Source organism: Castor canadensis, chromosome 10 (assembly GCF_047511655.1).
Source record: "Castor canadensis chromosome 10, mCasCan1.hap1v2, whole genome shotgun sequence".
Classification (NCBI taxonomy): Eukaryota; Metazoa; Chordata; class Mammalia; order Rodentia; family Castoridae; genus Castor; species Castor canadensis.
Window position 1 is genome coordinate 86,841,179 of NC_133395.1, and position 17,991 is coordinate 86,859,169.

The 17,991-nt window shown below is 67.6% G+C and overlaps 8 non-coding genes across 8 annotated transcripts; all 8 read right to left on the minus strand.

The window, feature by feature from the left end:
• Positions 1–61: 61 nt before the first annotated feature.
• On the minus strand, positions 62–180 carry LOC141412814 (5S ribosomal RNA). The gene has a single exon (XR_012437656.1). It is a non-coding gene; the product is annotated as a 5S ribosomal RNA (ribosomal RNA).
• A 2,142-nt stretch (positions 181–2,322) lies between these two features.
• LOC141413337 (5S ribosomal RNA) lies at positions 2,323–2,441 on the minus strand. The gene has a single exon (XR_012438129.1). It is a non-coding gene; the product is annotated as a 5S ribosomal RNA (ribosomal RNA).
• Positions 2,442–4,590: 2,149 nt separating this feature from the next.
• LOC141412764 (5S ribosomal RNA) lies at positions 4,591–4,709 on the minus strand. The gene has a single exon (XR_012437606.1). It is a non-coding gene; the product is annotated as a 5S ribosomal RNA (ribosomal RNA).
• A 2,157-nt stretch (positions 4,710–6,866) lies between these two features.
• On the minus strand, positions 6,867–6,985 carry LOC141412922 (5S ribosomal RNA). Its single transcript, XR_012437764.1, has one exon. It is a non-coding gene; the product is annotated as a 5S ribosomal RNA (ribosomal RNA).
• Positions 6,986–9,147: 2,162 nt separating this feature from the next.
• Positions 9,148–9,266, minus strand: LOC141413338 (5S ribosomal RNA). The gene has a single exon (XR_012438130.1). It is a non-coding gene; the product is annotated as a 5S ribosomal RNA (ribosomal RNA).
• Positions 9,267–11,432: 2,166 nt separating this feature from the next.
• LOC141413339 (5S ribosomal RNA) lies at positions 11,433–11,551 on the minus strand. Its single transcript, XR_012438131.1, has one exon. It is a non-coding gene; the product is annotated as a 5S ribosomal RNA (ribosomal RNA).
• A 2,162-nt stretch (positions 11,552–13,713) lies between these two features.
• On the minus strand, positions 13,714–13,832 carry LOC141413340 (5S ribosomal RNA). Its single transcript, XR_012438132.1, has one exon. It is a non-coding gene; the product is annotated as a 5S ribosomal RNA (ribosomal RNA).
• A 2,167-nt stretch (positions 13,833–15,999) lies between these two features.
• LOC141413341 (5S ribosomal RNA) lies at positions 16,000–16,118 on the minus strand. The gene has a single exon (XR_012438133.1). It is a non-coding gene; the product is annotated as a 5S ribosomal RNA (ribosomal RNA).
• Between the last annotated feature and the right edge of the window lie 1,873 nt (positions 16,119–17,991).

Consider the following 17,991-nt stretch of genomic DNA (forward strand, 5'->3'; position numbering starts at 1 on the left):
GGGGGGGGGTGGTGGCGAAGTCCCCGAAGAGAAAAGGAGCAGCGAGGGAGGGAGGAGCAAAAGCCTACAGCACCCGGTATTCCCAGGCGTTCTCCCATCCAAGTACTAACCAGGCCCGACCCTGCTTAGCTTCCGAGATCAGACGAGATCGGGCGCGTTCAGGGTGGTATGGCCGTAGACGCTAGCCGCCGCCTCCGGGAGCCCCAAGAGCCTGCCGAGGGCCCCGGCGTGCGTCTCCACGCTGCTCTCCTGGCACGGCTGGGAGTCCTGGTGGGGGCTGGCAGCCCGGGGCCAGCGGCCAGAGGCCCCGCGCGCCTGCTCGGGCAGCCGGTCTCGCCCAGGTGGCCGCTGGGTGGCTTTCTTCCCGAGGTGTCCTGCTGCCAGGACGAGGGTCAAGTTTTCTCGGGGGAAAATTTCTCAGTGCTCTCGGGCGCTTGTTCTTCTGGGAATGTTCACTGCTGTGGCCAAGGCGGGGGACGCACAGCTCGGGCCAGGGCAAGCAGCCGCCCTCCTCCGTCGCCTCCTGGAGCCGTATCCTTGGGTGGGTGCGTGGCTCCCAGCGGAGGTCTCGGGGACCCTTCCGGTCCTCTTCGTCCGGAAAGCGACACTGCCCCTCCAGCAAATCAGGAAAACGGCAGCCGCGCCCTTCGCCGACCCGCTCCGCCCTCCTCCACACTCAGGGCCTGGGGCTGCGGGGCTGAATCGTGAGGCTTTCCAGCCCAGGACTTCACCTCTGGCCCCTTTCACACCTGGGATCTTGGGAAGAAGAAACAAAACCAAACACAGCCAAAGCCATCTCCTCCGACCCGGGGCCCCTCCACATCCCTTCCGATCCCGGGTTCCTGCCGGCCTCCCGGGGCGTTTCTCCCAGGCAGGCCTTCGCGGCCACTACACGGGGCTGAGCACTCGAGTCCTCGGGCGTCACGGGGCCCGCGGCCACGCCAAGCACGCACGACTCCCGGGTCTCGTCTGCTCCTGGGTGCCCTGGGCCTCTTCCCTGTGCCGCTGCTGGGTCTTGTGCCCTTGCTTGGCCTCCATCAGACCCGGCCCCGTGCTACGCGGCCACGTGCTACAGGATCTTGCCAGCAGAACTGGCCCTCGCTGAGCCCCGTACCCACCCTCCTGCCATCCCTGGCCCTGCTAGCAAATGGCAGAGATCCTCTGGCCTCCGAGCCCAGACAAAAATCCTGATGCAGATGGCCGAGGGGCCGCAAACCAAGGCTTCGCTTGTTCCCGCTCAGGCCCCAGCCATACCCTCTTGTCCTTCGGCTGCTCGTGTGTGGGGTGGGGGAGAGGAGGGTGCGTCCCCGTGCGTGCGTGCGTGGTCTGGGTGTCTCTGCGTGGTGTGTGTGTGTGTGTGTGTGTGTGTTAGATGCCGTGCCTGGTGTAGGTGGGGAAGAGCAAGCCCTCACGCACAGAGCCCCATCACACACTGGGGCCGGGCCGAGGGGGTCAATCTGCTCGGCCTGATTGCGTTGGGCATACATTGCAGAAGGTGGGTTTTCCAAGGCGGAGCAGAGGGTCCCGGCACCTGAGGTTGTCCACGGGGAGAATGTCTGTTGCACGGGGGCAAGCGGTCCCTTCCGTCGTGCCCAAGCCCATGTGACCCCGAAGGCCAGGTGGCCCCGGTCCTTGAGCTGACTGAGGAGTGCTTTGAGACCCGGAGGGTGGCACAGGCGACTGGGCGCCAGCGGCGGCCCTCCCTCCCTTTGAGCGGGACGGGGAGCTGCCGCTGGCATCCGGAGCTCTGGCGGCCTGCGCCCTCTGTCCCTGTGACCGCAGGCTCTGCCGTGGGAGGCGGGATCCCACGTAGAGGTCGCGCGCTGGCTGCCCTGTCTTGGGTTGAGCGACGGAGCGCGACGTGGAGCAGCACCCGACTGAGGCTCCCTGCTTCTCTGTCCCCTGGCGTCTTGCCCTGGACCCAGTGCACCACCTTGTGGCGAGCCCAGGTGTGGCGCGTCCCGCTGTGGGGCCCGCTGGGGTGCAGGACCCACTTTCTCATGGCTTCCGCACGTCCCTCCCCGCCCGCCTGGAGGGCAGTTGGGGAGCGGTCCCCAACGTGGCCTGGGACCAACCTCGCTGGTGACCCGTGTCGCGGGCGCGCGCCCCAGGAGAGTGTGGGGAGGGGAGAGGATTCGGGGACGTAGCTGTGAGGATTCGGTGTGCGTGGGTCTGGCGGGTGGCCCGGACGGGGTCGGGGTCGTGGTCACGGTGGGTCGTTGTGGTGGTGGTGGTGGTGGTGGTGCTGGGGGTGGTGGTGGTGGGGGTTGTGGTGGCGAAGTCCCCGAAGACAAAAGGAGCAGCGAGGGAGGGAGGAGCAAAAGCCTACAGCACCCGGTATTCCCAGGCGGTCTCCCATCCAAGTACTAACCAGGCCCGACCCTGCTTAGCTTCCGAGATCAGACGAGATCGGGCGCGTTCAGGGTGGTATGGCCGTAGACGCTAGCCGCCGCCTCCGGGAGCCCCAAGAGCCTGCCGAGGGCCCCGGCGTGCGTCTCCACGCTGCTCTCCTGGCACGGCTGGGAGTCCGGGTTGGGGCTGGCAGCCCGGGGCGAGCGGCCAGAGGCCCCGCGCGCCTGCTCGGGCAGCCGGTCTCGCCCAGGTGGCCGCTGGGTGGCTTTCTTCCCGAGGTGTCCTGCTGCCAGGACGAGGGTCAAGTTTTCTCGGGGGAAAATTTCTCAGTGCTCTCGGGCGCTTGTTCTTCTGGGAATGTTCACTGCTGTGGCCAAGGCGGGGGACGCACAGCTCGGGCCAGGGCAAGCAGCCGCCCTCCTCCGTCGCCTCCTGGAGCCGTATCCTTGGGTGGGTGCGTGGCTCCCAGCGGAGGTCTCGGGGACCCTTCCGGTCCTCTTCGTCCGGAAAGCGCCACTGCCCCTCCAGCCCATCAGGAAAACGGCAGCCGCGCCCTTCGCCGACCCGCTCCGCCCTCCTCCACACTCAGGGCCTGGGGCTGCGGGGCTGAATCATGAGGCTTTCCAGCCCAGGACTTCACCTCTGGCCCCTTTCACACCCGGGATCTTGGGAAGAAGAAACAAAACCAAACACAGCCAAAGCCATCTCCTCCGACCCGGGGCCCCTCCACATCCCTTCCGATCCCGGGTTCCTGCCGGCCTCCCGGGGCGTTTCTCCCAGGCAGGCCTTCGCGGCCACTACACGGGGCTGAGCACTCGAGTCCTCGGGCATCACGGGGCCCGCGGCCACGCCAAGCACGCACGACTCCCGGGTCTCGTCTGCTCCTGGGTGCCCTGGGCCTCTTCCCTGTGCCGCTGCTGGGTCTTGTGCCCCTGCTTGGCCTCCATCAGACCCGGCCCCGTGCTACGCGGCCACGTGCTACAGGATCGTGCCAGCAGAACTCTCCCTGGCTGAGCCCCGTACCCACCCTCCTGCCATCCCTGGCCCTGCTAGCAAATGGCAGAGATCCTCTGGCCTCCGAGCCCAGACAAAAATCCTGATGCAGATGGCCGAGGGGCCGCAAACCAAGGCTTCGCTTATTCCCGCTCAGGCCCCAGCCATACCCTCTTGTCCTTCGGCTGCTCGTGTGTGGGGTGGGGGAGAGGAGGGTGCGTCCCCGTGCGTGCGTGCGTGGTCTGGGTGTCTCTGTGTGGTGTGTGTGTGTGTGTGTGTGTGTGTGTGTTAGATGCCGTGCCTGGTGTAGGTGGGGAAGAGCAAGCCCTCACGCACAGAGCCCCATCACACACTGGGGCCGGGCCGAGGGGGTCAATCTGCTCGGCCTGATTGCGTTGGGCATACATTGCAGAAGGTGGGTTTTCCAAGGCGGAGCAGAGGGTCCCGGCACCTGAGGTTGTCCACGGGGAGAATGTCTGTTCCACGGGGGCAAGCGGTCCCTTCCGTCGTGCCCAAGCCCATGTGACCCCGAAGGCCAGGTGGCCCCGGTCCTTGAGCTGACTGAGGAGTGCTTTGAGACCCGGAGGGTGGCACAGGCGACTGGGCGCCAGCGGCGGCCCTCCCTCCCTTTGAGCGGGACGGGGAGCTGCCGCTGGCATCCGGAGCTCTGGCGGCCTGCGCCCTCTGTCCCTGTGACCGCAGGCTCTGCCGTGGGAGGCGGGATCCCACGTAGAGGTCGCGCGCTGGCTGCCCTGTCTTGGGTTGAGCGACGGAGCGCGACGTGGAGCAGCACCCGACTGAGGCTCCCTGCTTCTCTGTCCCCTGGCGTCTTGCCCTGGACCCAGTGCACCACCTTGTGGCGAGCCCAGGTGTGGCGCGTCCCGCTGTGGGGCCCGCTGGGGTGCAGGACCCACTTTCTCATGGCTTCCGCACGTCCCTCCCCGCCCGCCTGGAGGGCAGTTGGGGAGCGGTCCCCAACGTGGCCTGGGACCAACCTCGCTGGTGACCCGTGTCGCGGGCGCGCGCCCCAGGAGAGTGTGGGGAGGGGAGAGGATTCGGGGACGTAGCTGTGAGGATTCGGTGTGCGTGGGTCTGGCGGGTGGCCCGGACGGGGTCGGGGTCGTGGTCACGGTGGGTCGTTGTGGTGGTGGTGGTGTTGGTGGTGCTGGGGGTGGTGGTGGTGGTGGGGGGGGTGGTGGCGAAGTCCCCGAAGACAAAAGGAGCAGCGAGGGAGGGAGGAGCAAAAGCCTACAGCACCCGGTATTCCCAGGCGGTCTCCCATCCAAGTACTAACCAGGCCCGACCCTGCTTAGCTTCCGACATCAGACGAGATCGGGCGCGTTCAGGGTGGTATGGCCGTAGACGCTAGCCGCCGCCTCCGGGAGCCCCAAGAGCCTGCCGAGGGCCCCGGCGTGCGTCTCCACGCTGCTCTCCTGGCACGGCTGGGAGTCCGGGTGGGGGCTGGCAGCCCGGGGCCAGCGGCCAGAGGCCCCGCGCGCCTGCTCGGGCAGCCGGTCTCGCCCAGGTGGCCGCTGGGTGGCTTTCTTCCCGAGGTGTCCTGCTGCCAGGACGAGGGTCAAGTTTTCTCGGGGGAAAATTTCTCAGTGCTCTCGGGCGCTTGTTCTTCTGGGAATGTCCACTGCTGTGGCCAAGGCGGGGGACGCACAGCTCGGGCCAGGGCAAGCAGCCGCCCTCCTCCGTCGCCTCCTGGAGCCGTATCCTTGGGTGGGTGCGTGGCTCCCAGCGGAGGTCTCGGGGACCCTTCCGGTCCTCTTCGTCCGGAAAGCGCCACTGCCCCTCCAGCCCATCAGGAAAACGGCAGCCGCGCCCTTCGCCGACCCGCTCCGCCCTCCTCCACACTCAGGGCCTGGGGCTGCGGGGCTGAATCGTGAGGCTTTCCAGCCCAGGACTTCACCTCTGGCCCCTTTCACACCCGGGATCTTGGGAAGAAGAAACAAAACCAAACACAGCCAAAGCCATCTCCTCCGACCCGGGGCCCCTCCACATCCCTTCCGATCCCGGGTTCCTGCCGGCCTCCCGGGGCGTTTCTCCCAGGCAGGCCTTCGCGGCCACTACACGGGGCTGAGCACTCGAGTCCTCGGGCGTCACGGGGCCCGCGGCCACGCCAAGCACGCACGACTCCCGGGTCTCGTCTGCTCCTGGGTGCCCTGGGCCTCTTCCCTGTGCCGCTGCTGGGTCTTGTGCCCCTGCTTGGCCTCCTTCAGACCCGGCCCCGTGCTACGCGGCCACGTGCTACAGGATCGTGCCAGCAGAACTGGCCCTGGCTGAGCCCCGTACCCACCCTCCTGCCATCCCTGGCCCTGCTAGCAAATGGCAGAGATCCTCTGGCCTCCGAGCCCAGACAAAAATCCTGATGCAGTTGGCCGAGGGGCCGCAAACCAAGGCTTCGCTTGTTCCCGCTCAGGCCCCAGCCATACCCTCTTGTCCTTCGGCTGCTCGTGTGTGGGGTGGGGGAGAGGAGGGTGCGTCCCCGTGCGTGCGTGCGTGGTCTGGGTGTCTCTGCGTGGTGTGTGTGTGTGTGTGTGTGTGTGTGTGTGTGTGTGTGTGTTAGATGCCGTGCCTGGTGTAGGTGGGGAAGAGCAAGCCCTCACGCACAGAGCCCCATCACACACTGGGGCCGGGCCGAGGGGGTCAATCTGCTCGGCCTGATTGCGTTGGGCATACATTGCAGAAGGTGGGTTTTCCAAGGCGGAGCAGAGGGTCCCGGCACCTGAGGTTGTCCACGGGGAGAATGTCTGTTCCACGGGGGCAAGCGGTCCCTTCCGTCGTGCCCAAGCCCATGTGACCCCGAAGGCCAGGTGGCCCCGGTCCTTGAGCTGACTGAGGAGTGCTTTGAGACCCGGAGGGTGGCACAGGCGACTGGGCGCCAGCGGCGGCCCTCCCTCCCTTTGAGCGGGACGGGGAGCTGCCGCTGGCATCCGGAGCTCTGGCGGCCTGCGCCCTCTGTCCCTGTGACCGCAGGCTCTGCCGTGGGAGGCGGGATCCCACGTAGAGGTCGCGCGCTGGCTGCCCTGTCTTGGGTTGAGCGACGGAGGGCGACGTGGAGCAGCACCCGACTGAGGCTCCCTGCTTCTCTGTCCCCTGGCGTCTTGCCCTGGACCCAGTGCACCACCTTGTGGCGAGCCCAGGTGTGGCGCGTCCCGCTGTGGGGCCCGCTGGGGTGCAGGACCCACTTTCTCATGGCTTCCGCACGTCCCTCCCCGCCCGCCTGGAGGGCAGTTGGGGAGCGGTCCCCAACGTGGCCTGGGACCAACCTCGCTGGTGACCCGTGTCGCGGGCGCGCGCCCCAGGAGAGTGTGGGGAGGGGAGAGGATTCGGGGACGTAGCTGTGAGGATTCGGTGTGCGTGGGTCTGGCGGGTGGCCCGGACGGGGTCGGGGTCGTGGTCACGGTGGGTCGTTGTGGTGGTGGTGGTGGTGGTGCTGGGGGTGGTGGTGGTGGGGGGGGGGTGGTGGCGAAGTCCCCGAAGACAAAAGGAGCAGCGAGGGAGGGAGGAGCAAAAGCCTACAGCACCCGGTATTCCCAGGCGGTCTCCCATCCAAGTACTAACCAGGTCCGACCCTGCTTAGCTTCCGACATCAGACGAGATCGGGCGCGTTCAGGGTGGTATGGCCGTAGACGCTAGCCGCCGCCTCCGGGAGCCCCAAGAGCCTGCCGAGGGCCCCGGCGTGCGTCTCCACGCTGCTCTCCTGGCACGGCTGGGAGTCCGGGTGGGGGCTGGCAGCCCGGGGCCAGCGGCCAGAGGCCCCGCGCGCCTGCTCGGGCAGCCGGTCTCGCCCAGGTGGCCGCTGGGTGGCTTTCTTCCTGAGGTGTCCTGCTGCCAGGACGAGGGTCAAGTTTTCTCGGGGGAAAATTTCTCAGTGCTCTCGGGCGCTTGTTCTTCTGGGAATGTCCACTGCTGTGGCCAAGGCGGGGGACGCACAGCTCGGGCCAGGGCAAGCAGCCGCCCTCCTCCGTCGCCTCCTGGAGCCGTATCCTTGGGTGGGTGCGTGGCTCCCAGCGGAGGTCTCGGGGACCCTTCCGGTCCTCTTCGTCCGGAAAGCGCCACTGCCCCTCCAGCCCATCAGGAAAACGGCAGCCGCGCCCTTCGCCGACCCGCTCCGCCCTCCTCCACACTCAGGGCCTGGGGCTGCGGGGCTGAATCGTGAGGCTTTCCAGCCCAGGACTTCACCTCTGGCCCCTTTCACACCCGGGATCTTGGGAAGAAGAAACAAAACCAAACACAGCCAAAGCCATCTCCTCCGACCCGGGGCCCCTCCACATCCCTTCCGATCCCGGGTTCCTGCCGGCCTCCCGGGGCGTTTCTCCCAGGCAGGCCTTCGCGGCCACTACACGGGGCTGAGCACTCGAGTCCTCGGGCGTCACGGGGCCCGCGGCCACGCCAAGCACGCACGACTCCCGGGTCTCGTCTGCTCCTGGGTGCCCTGGGCCTCTTCCCTGTGCCGCTGCTGGGTCTTGTGCCCCTGCTTGGCCTCCTTCAGACCCGGCCCCGTGCTACGCGGCCACGTGCTACAGGATCGTGCCAGCAGAACTGGCCCTGGCTGAGCCCCGTACCCACCCTCCTGCCATCCCTGGCCCTGCTAGCAAATGGCAGAGATCCTCTGGCCTCCGAGCCCAGACAAAAATCCTGATGCAGTTGGCTGAGGGGCCGCAAACCAAGGCTTCGCTTGTTCCCGCTCAGGCCCCAGCCATACCCTCTTGTCCTTCGGCTGCTCGTGTGTGGGGTGGGGGAGAGGAGGGTGCGTCCCCGTGCGTGCGTGCGTGGTCTGGGTGTCTCTGCGTGGTGTGTGCGTGTGTGTGTGTGTGTGTGTGTGTGTGTGTGTGTGTGTTAGATGCCGTGCCTGGTGTAGGTGGGGAAGAGCAAGCCCTCACGCACAGAGCCCCATCACACACTGGGGCCGGGCCGAGGGGGTCAATCTGCTCGGCCTGATTGCGTTGGGCATACATTGCAGAAGGTGGGTTTTCCAAGGCGGAGCAGAGGGTCCCGGCACCTGAGGTTGTCCACGGGGAGAATGTCTGTTCCACGGGGGCAAGCGGTCCCTTCCGTCGTGCCCAAGCCCATGTGACCCCGAAGGCCAGGTGGCCCCGGTCCTTGAGCTGACTGAGGAGTGCTTTGAGACCCGGAGGGTGGCACAGGCGACTGGGCGCCAGCGGCGGCCCTCCCTCCCTTTGAGCGGGACGGGGAGCTGCCGCTGGCATCCGGAGCTCTGGCGGCCTGCGCCCTCTGTCCCTGTGACCGCAGGCTCTGCCGTGGGAGGCGGGATCCCACGTAGAGGTCGCGCGCTGGCTGCCCTGTCTTGGGTTGAGCGACGGAGGGCGACGTGGAGCAGCACCCGACTGAGGCTCCCTGCTTCTCTGTCCCCTGGCGTCTTGTCCTGGACCCAGTGCACCACCTTGTGGCGAGCCCAGGTGTGGCGCGTCCCGCTGTGGGGCCCGCTGGGGTGCAGGACCCACTTTCTCATGGCTTCCGCACGTCCCTCCCCGCCCGCCTGGAGGGCAGTTGGGGAGCGGTCCCCAACGTGGCCTGGGACCAACCTCGCTGGTGACCCGTGTCGCGGGCGCGCGCCCCAGGAGAGTGTGGGGAGGGGAGAGGATTCGGGGACGTAGCTGTGAGGATTCGGTGTGCGTGGGTCTGGCGGGTGGCCCGGACGGGGTCGGGGTCGTGGTCACGGTGGGTCGTTGTGGTGGTGGTGGTGGTGGTGCTGGGGGTGGTGGTGGTGGGGGGGGGGGTGGTGGCGAAGTCCCCGAAGACAAAAGGAGCAGCGAGGGAGGGAGGAGCAAAAGCCTACAGCACCCGGTATTCCCAGGCGGTCTCCCATCCAAGTACTAACCAGGCCCGACCCTGCTTAGCTTCCGAGATCAGACGAGATCGGGCGCGTTCAGGGTGGTATGGCCGTAGACGCTAGCCGCCGCCTCCGGGAGCCCCAAGAGCCTGCCGAGGGCCCCGGCGTGCGTCTCCACGCTGCTCTCCTGGCACGGCTGGGAGTCCGGGTGGGGGCTGGCAGCCCGGGGCCAGCGGCCAGAGGCCCCGCGCGCCTGCTCGGGCAGCCGGTCTCGCCCAGGTGGCCGCTGGGTGGCTTTCTTCCCGAGGTGTCCTGCTGCCAGGACGAGGGTCAAGTTTTCTCGGGGGAAAATTTCTCAGTGCTCTCGGGCGCTTGTTCTTCTGGGAATGTCCACTGCTGTGGCCAAGGCGGGGGACGCACAGCTCGGGCCAGGGCAAGCAGCCGCCCTCCTCCGTCGCCTCCTGGAGCCGTATCCTTGGGTGGGTGCGTGGCTCCCAGCGGAGGTCTCGGGGACCCTTCCGGTCCTCTTCGTCCGGAAAGCGACACTGCCCCTCCAGCCCATCAGGAAAACGGCAGCCGCGCCCTTCGCCGACCCGCTCCGCCCTCCTCCACACTCAGGGCCTGGGGCTGCGGGGCTGAATCGTGAGGCTTTCCAGCCCAGGACTTCACCTCTGGCCCCTTTCACACCCGGGATCTTGGGAAGAAGAAACAAAACCAAACACAGCCAAAGCCATCTCCTCCGACCCGGGGCCCCTCCACATCCCTTCCGATCCCGGGTTCCTGCCGGCCTCCCGGGGCGTTTCTCCCAGGCAGGCCTTCGCGGCCACTACACGGGGCTGAGCACTCGAGTCCTCGGGCGTCACGGGGCCCGCGGCCACGCCAAGCACGCACGACTCCCGGGTCTCGTCTGCTCCTGGGTGCCCTGGGCCTCTTCCCTGTGCCGCTGCTGGGTCTTGTGCCCCTGCTTGGCCTCCTTCAGACCCGGCCCCGTGCTACGCGGCCACGTGCTACAGGATCGTGCCAGCAGAACTGGCCCTGGCTGAGCCCCGTACCCACCCTCCTGCCATCCCTGGCCCTGCTAGCAAATGGCAGAGATCCTCTGGCCTCCGAGCCCAGACAAAAATCCTGATGCAGTTGGCCGAGGGGCCGCAAACCAAGGCTTCGCTTGTTCCCGCTCAGGCCCCAGCCATACCCTCTTGTCCTTCGGCTGCTCGTGTGTGGGGTGGGGGAGAGGAGGGTGCGTCCCCGTGCGTGCGTTCGTGGTCTGGGTGTCTCTGCGTGGTGTGTGTGTGTGTGTGTGTGTGTGTGTGTGTGTGTGTGTGTGTGTGTTAGATGCCGTGCCTGGTGTAGGTGGGGAAGAGCAAGCCCTCACGCACAGAGCCCCATCACACACTGGGGCCGGGCCGAGGGGGTCAATCTGCTCGGCCTGATTGCGTTGGGCATACATTGCAGAAGGTGGGTTTTCCAAGGCGGAGCAGAGGGTCCCGGCACCTGAGGTTGTCCACGGGGAGAATGTCTGTTCCACGGGGGCAAGCGGTCCCTTCCGTCGTGCCCAAGCCCATGTGACCCCGAAGGCCAGGTGGCCCCGGTCCTTGAGCTGACTGAGGAGTGCTTTGAGACCCGGAGGGTGGCACAGGCGACTGGGCGCCAGCGGCGGCCCTCCCTCCCTTTGAGCGGGACGGGGAGCTGCCGCTGGCATCCGGAGCTCTGGCGGCCTGCGCCCTCTGTCCCTGTGACCGCAGGCTCTGCCGTGGGAGGCGGGATCCCACGTAGAGGTCGCGCGCTGGCTGCCCTGTCTTGGGTTGAGCGACGGAGCGCGACGTGGAGCAGCACCCGACTGAGGCTCCCTGCTTCTCTGTCCCCTGGCGTCTTGCCCTGGACCCAGTGCACCACCTTGTGGCGAGCCCAGGTGTGGCGCGTCCCGCTGTGGGGCCCGCTGGGGTGCAGGACCCACTTTCTCATGGCTTCCGCACGTCCCTCCCCGCCCGCCTGGAGGGCAGTTGGGGAGCGGTCCCCAACGTGGCCTGGGACCAACCTCGCTGGTGACCCGTGTCGCGGGCGCGCGCCCCAGGAGAGTGTGGGGAGGGGAGAGGATTCGGGGACGTAGCTGTGAGGATTCGGTGTGCGTGGGTCTGGCGGGTGGCCCGGACGGGGTCGGGGTCGTGGTCACGGTGGGTCGTTGTGGTGGTGGTGGTGGTGGTGGTGCTGGGGGTGGTGGTGGTGGTGGGGGGGTGGTGGCGAAGTCCCCGAAGACAAAAGGAGCAGCGAGGGAGGGAGGAGCAAAAGCCTACAGCACCCGGTATTCCCAGGCGGTCTCCCATCCAAGTACTAACCAGGCCCGACCCTGCTTAGCTTCCGAGATCAGACGAGATCGGGCGCGTTCAGGGTGGTATGGCCGTAGACGCTAGCCGCCGCCTCCGGGAGCCCCAAGAGCCTGCCGAGGGCCCCGGCGTGCGTCTCCACGCTGCTCTCCTGGCACGGCTGGGAGTCCGGGTGGGGGCTGGCAGCCCGGGGCCAGCGGCCAGAGGCCCCGCGCGCCTGCTCGGGCAGCCGGTCTCGCCCAGGTGGCCGCTGGGTGGCTTTCTTCCCGAGGTGTCCTGCTGCCAGGACGAGGGTCAAGTTTTCTCGGGGGAAAATTTCTCAGTGCTCTCGGGCGCTTGTTCTTCTGGGAATGTCCACTGCTGTGGCCAAGGCGGGGGACGCACAGCTCGGGCCAGGGCAAGCAGCCGCCCTCCTCCGTCGCCTCCTGGAGCCGTATCCTTGGGTGGGTGCGTGGCTCCCAGCGGAGGTCTCGGGGACCCTTCCGGTCCTCTTCGTCCGGAAAGCGCCACTGCCCCTCCAGCCCATCAGGAAAACGGCAGCCGCGCCCTTCGCCGACCCGCTCCGCCCTCCTCCACACTCAGGGCCTGGGGCTGCGGGGCTGAATCGTGAGGCTTTCCAGCCCAGGACTTCACCTCTGGCCCCTTTCACACCCGGGATCTTGGGAAGAAGAAACAAAACCAAACACAGCCAAAGCCATCTCCTCCGACCCGGGGCCCCTCCACATCCCTTCCGATCCCGGGTTCCTGCCGGCCTCCCGGGGCGTTTCTCCCAGGCAGGCCTTCGCGGCCACTACACGGGGCTGAGCACTCGAGTCCTCGGGCGTCACGGGGCCCGCGGCCACGCCAAGCACGCACGACTCCCGGGTCTCGTCTGCTCCTGGGTGCCCTGGGCCTCTTCCCTGTGCCGCTGCTGGGTCTTGTGCCCCTGCTTGGCCTCCTTCAGACCCGGCCCCGTGCTACGCGGCCACGTGCTACAGGATCGTGCCAGCAGAACTGGCCCTGGCTGAGCCCCGTACCCACCCTCCTGCCATCCCTGGCCCTGCTAGCAAATGGCAGAGATCCTCTGGCCTCCGAGCCCAGACAAAAATCCTGATGCAGTTGGCTGAGGGGCCGCAAACCAAGGCTTCGCTTGTTCCCGCTCAGGCCCCAGCCATACCCTCTTGTCCTTCGGCTGCTCGTGTGTGGGGTGGGGGAGAGGAGGGTGCGTCCCCGTGCGTGCGTGCGTGGTCTGGGTGTCTCTGCGTGGTGTGTGCGTGTGTGTGTGTGTGTGTGTGTGTGTGTGTGTGTGTGTTAGATGCCGTGCCTGGTGTAGGTGGGGAAGAGCAAGCCCTCACGCACAGAGCCCCATCACACACTGGGGCCGGGCCGAGGGGGTCAATCTGCTCGGCCTGATTGCGTTGGGCATACATTGCAGAAGGTGGGTTTTCCAAGGCGGAGCAGAGGGTCCCGGCACCTGAGGTTGTCCACGGGGAGAATGTCTGTTCCACGGGGGCAAGCGGTCCCTTCCGTCGTGCCCAAGCCCATGTGACCCCGAAGGCCAGGTGGCCCCGGTCCTTGAGCTGACTGAGGAGTGCTTTGAGACCCGGAGGGTGGCACAGGCGACTGGGCGCCAGCGGCGGCCCTCCCTCCCTTTGAGCGGGACGGGGAGCTGCCGCTGGCATCCGGAGCTCTGGCGGCCTGCGCCCTCTGTCCCTGTGACCGCAGGCTCTGCCGTGGGAGGCGGGATCCCACGTAGAGGTCGCGCGCTGGCTGCCCTGTCTTGGGTTGAGCGACGGAGGGCGACGTGGAGCAGCACCCGACTGAGGCTCCCTGCTTCTCTGTCCCCTGGCGTCTTGTCCTGGACCCAGTGCACCACCTTGTGGCGAGCCCAGGTGTGGCGCGTCCCGCTGTGGGGCCCGCTGGGGTGCAGGACCCACTTTCTCATGGCTTCCGCACGTCCCTCCCCGCCCGCCTGGAGGGCAGTTGGGGAGCGGTCCCCAACGTGGCCTGGGACCAACCTCGCTGGTGACCCGTGTCGCGGGCGCGCGCCCCAGGAGAGTGTGGGGAGGGGAGAGGATTCGGGGACGTAGCTGTGAGGATTCGGTGTGCGTGGGTCTGGCGGGTGGCCCGGACGGGGTCGGGGTCGTGGTCACGGTGGGTCGTTGTGGTGGTGGTGGTGGTGGTGCTGGGGGTGGTGGTGGTGGGGGGGGGGGTGGTGGCGAAGTCCCCGAAGACAAAAGGAGCAGCGAGGGAGGGAGGAGCAAAAGCCTACAGCACCCGGTATTCCCAGGCGGTCTCCCATCCAAGTACTAACCAGGCCCGACCCTGCTTAGCTTCCGAGATCAGACGAGATCGGGCGCGTTCAGGGTGGTATGGCCGTAGACGCTAGCCGCCGCCTCCGGGAGCCCCAAGAGCCTGCCGAGGGCCCCGGCGTGCGTCTCCACGCTGCTCTCCTGGCACGGCTGGGAGTCCGGGTGGGGGCTGGCAGCCCGGGGCCAGCGGCCAGAGGCCCCGCGCGCCTGCTCGGGCAGCCGGTCTCGCCCAGGTGGCCGCTGGGTGGCTTTCTTCCCGAGGTGTCCTGCTGCCAGGACGAGGGTCAAGTTTTCTCGGGGGAAAATTTCTCAGTGCTCTCGGGCGCTTGTTCTTCTGGGAATGTCCACTGCTGTGGCCAAGGCGGGGGACGCACAGCTCGGGCCAGGGCAAGCAGCCGCCCTCCTCCGTCGCCTCCTGGAGCCGTATCCTTGGGTGGGTGCGTGGCTCCCAGCGGAGGTCTCGGGGACCCTTCCGGTCCTCTTCGTCCGGAAAGCGACACTGCCCCTCCAGCCCATCAGGAAAACGGCAGCCGCGCCCTTCGCCGACCCGCTCCGCCCTCCTCCACACTCAGGGCCTGGGGCTGCGGGGCTGAATCGTGAGGCTTTCCAGCCCAGGACTTCACCTCTGGCCCCTTTCACACCCGGGATCTTGGGAAGAAGAAACAAAACCAAACACAGCCAAAGCCATCTCCTCCGACCCGGGGCCCCTCCACATCCCTTCCGATCCCGGGTTCCTGCCGGCCTCCCGGGGCGTTTCTCCCAGGCAGGCCTTCGCGGCCACTACACGGGGCTGAGCACTCGAGTCCTCGGGCGTCACGGGGCCCGCGGCCACGCCAAGCACGCACGACTCCCGGGTCTCGTCTGCTCCTGGGTGCCCTGGGCCTCTTCCCTGTGCCGCTGCTGGGTCTTGTGCCCCTGCTTGGCCTCCTTCAGACCCGGCCCCGTGCTACGCGGCCACGTGCTACAGGATCGTGCCAGCAGAACTGGCCCTGGCTGAGCCCCGTACCCACCCTCCTGCCATCCCTGGCCCTGCTAGCAAATGGCAGAGATCCTCTGGCCTCCGAGCCCAGACAAAAATCCTGATGCAGTTGGCCGAGGGGCCGCAAACCAAGGCTTCGCTTGTTCCCGCTCAGGCCCCAGCCATACCCTCTTGTCCTTCGGCTGCTCGTGTGTGGGGTGGGGGAGAGGAGGGTGCGTCCCCGTGCGTGCGTGCGTGGTCTGGGTGTCTCTGCGTGGTGTGTGTGTGTGTGTGTGTGTGTGTGTGTGTGTGTGTGTGTGTGTGTTAGATGCCGTGCCTGGTGTAGGTGGGGAAGAGCAAGCCCTCACGCACAGAGCCCCATCACACACTGGGGCCGGGCCGAGGGGGTCAATCTGCTCGGCCTGATTGCGTTGGGCATACATTGCAGAAGGTGGGTTTTCCAAGGCGGAGCAGAGGGTCCCGGCACCTGAGGTTGTCCACGGGGAGAATGTCTGTTCCACGGGGGCAAGCGGTCCCTTCCGTCGTGCCCAAGCCCATGTGACCCCGAAGGCCAGGTGGCCCCGGTCCTTGAGCTGACTGAGGAGTGCTTTGAGACCCGGAGGGTGGCACAGGCGACTGGGCGCCAGCGGCGGCCCTCCCTCCCTTTGAGCGGGACGGGGAGCTGCCGCTGGCATCCGGAGCTCTGGCGGCCTGCGCCCTCTGTCCCTGTGACCGCAGGCTCTGCCGTGGGAGGCGGGATCCCACGTAGAGGTCGCGCGCTGGCTGCCCTGTCTTGGGTTGAGCGACGGAGCGCGACGTGGAGCAGCACCCGACTGAGGCTCCCTGCTTCTCTGTCCCCTGGCGTCTTGCCCTGGACCCAGTGCACCACCTTGTGGCGAGCCCAGGTGTGGCGCGTCCCGCTGTGGGGCCCGCTGGGGTGCAGGACCCACTTTCTCATGGCTTCCGCACGTCCCTCCCCGCCCGCCTGGAGGGCAGTTGGGGAGCGGTCCCCAACGTGGCCTGGGACCAACCTCGCTGGTGACCCGTGTCGCGGGCGCGCGCCCCAGGAGAGTGTGGGGAGGGGAGAGGATTCGGGGACGTAGCTGTGAGGATTCGGTGTGCGTGGGTCTGGCGGGTGGCCCGGACGGGGTCGGGGTCGTGGTCACGGTGGGTCGTTGTGGTGGTGGTGGTGGTGGTGGTGCTGGGGGTGGTGGTGGTGGTGGGGGGGGTGGTGGCGAAGTCCCCGAAGACAAAAGGAGCAGCGAGGGAGGGAGGAGCAAAAGCCTACAGCACCCGGTATTCCCAGGCGGTCTCCCATCCAAGTACTAACCAGGCCCGACCCTGCTTAGCTTCCGAGATCAGACGAGATCGGGCGCGTTCAGGGTGGTATGGCCGTAGACGCTAGCCGCCGCCTCCGGGAGCCCCAAGAGCCTGCCGAGGGCCCCGGCGTGCGTCTCCACGCTGCTCTCCTGGCACGGCTGGGAGTCCGGGTGGGGGCTGGCAGCCCGGGGCCAGCGGCCAGAGGCCCCGCGCGCCTGCTCGGGCAGCCGGTCTCGCCCAGGTGGCCGCTGGGTGGCTTTCTTCCCGAGGTGTCCTGCTGCCAGGACGAGGGTCAAGTTTTCTCGGGGGAAAATTTCTCAGTGCTCTCGGGCGCTTGTTCTTCTGGGAATGTCCACTGCTGTGGCCAAGGCGGGGGACGCACAGCTCGGGCCAGGGCAAGCAGCCGCCCTCCTCCGTCGCCTCCTGGAGCCGTATCCTTGGGTGGGTGCGTGGCTCCCAGCGGAGGTCTCGGGGACCCTTCCGGTCCTCTTCGTCCGGAAAGCGCCACTGCCCCTCCAGCCCATCAGGAAAACGGCAGCCGCGCCCTTCGCCGACCCGCTCCGCCCTCCTCCACACTCAGGGCCTGGGGCTGCGGGGCTGAATCGTGAGGCTTTCCAGCCCAGGACTTCACCTCTGGCCCCTTTCACACCCGGGATCTTGGGAAGAAGAAACAAAACCAAACACAGCCAAAGCCATCTCCTCCGACCCGGGGCCCCTCCACATCCCTTCCGATCCCGGGTTCCTGCCGGCCTCCCGGGGCGTTTCTCCCAGGCAGGCCTTCGCGGCCACTACACGGGGCTGAGCACTCGAGTCCTCGGGCGTCACGGGGCCCGCGGCCACGCCAAGCACGCACGACTCCCGGGTCTCGTCTGCTCCTGGGTGCCCTGGGCCTCTTCCCTGTGCCGCTGCTGGGTCTTGTGCCCCTGCTTGGCCTCCTTCAGACCCGGCCCCGTGCTACGCGGCCACGTGCTACAGGATCGTGCCAGCAGAACTGGCCCTGGCTGAGCCCCGTACCCACCCTCCTGCCATCCCTGGCCCTGCTAGCAAATGGCAGAGATCCTCTGGCCTCCGAGCCCAGACAAAAATCCTGATGCAGTTGGCCGAGGGGCCGCAAACCAAGGCTTCGCTTGTTCCCGCTCAGGCCCCAGCCATACCCTCTTGTCCTTCGGCTGCTCGTGTGTGGGGTGGGGGAGAGGAGGGTGCGTCCCCGTGCGTGCGTGCGTGGTCTGGGTGTCTCTGCGTGGTGTGTGTGTGTGTGTGTGTGTGTGTTAGATGCCGTGCCTGGTGTAGGTGGGGAAGAGCAAGCCCTCACGCACAGAGCCCCATCACACACTGGGGCCGGGCCGAGGGGGTCAATCTGCTCGGCCTGATTGCGTTGGGCATACATTGCAGAAGGTGGGTTTTCCAAGGCGGAGCAGAGGGTCCCGGCACCTGAGGTTGTCCACGGGGAGAATGTCTGTTCCACGGGGGCAAGCGGTCCCTTCCGTCGTGCCCAAGCCCATGTGACCCCGAAGGCCAGGTGGCCCCGGTCCTTGAGCTGACTGAGGAGTGCTTTGAGACCCGGAGGGTGGCACAGGCGACTGGGCGCCAGCGGCGGCCCTCCCTCCCTTTGAGCGGGACGGGGAGCTGCCGCTGGCATCCGGAGCTCTGGCGGCCTGCGCCCTCTGTCCCTGTGACCGCAGGCTCTGCCGTGGGAGGCGGGATCCCACGTAGAGGTCGCGCGCTGGCTGCCCTGTCTTGGGTTGAGCGACGGAGGGCGACGTGGAGCAGCACCCGACTGAGGCTCCCTGCTTCTCTGTCCCCTGGCGTCTTGTCCTGGACCCAGTGCACCACCTTGTGGCGAGCCCAGGTGTGGCGCGTCCCGCTGTGGGGCCCGCTGGGGTGCAGGACCCACTTTCTCATGGCTTCCGCACGTCCCTCCCCGCCCGCCTGGAGGGCAGTTGGGGAGCGGTC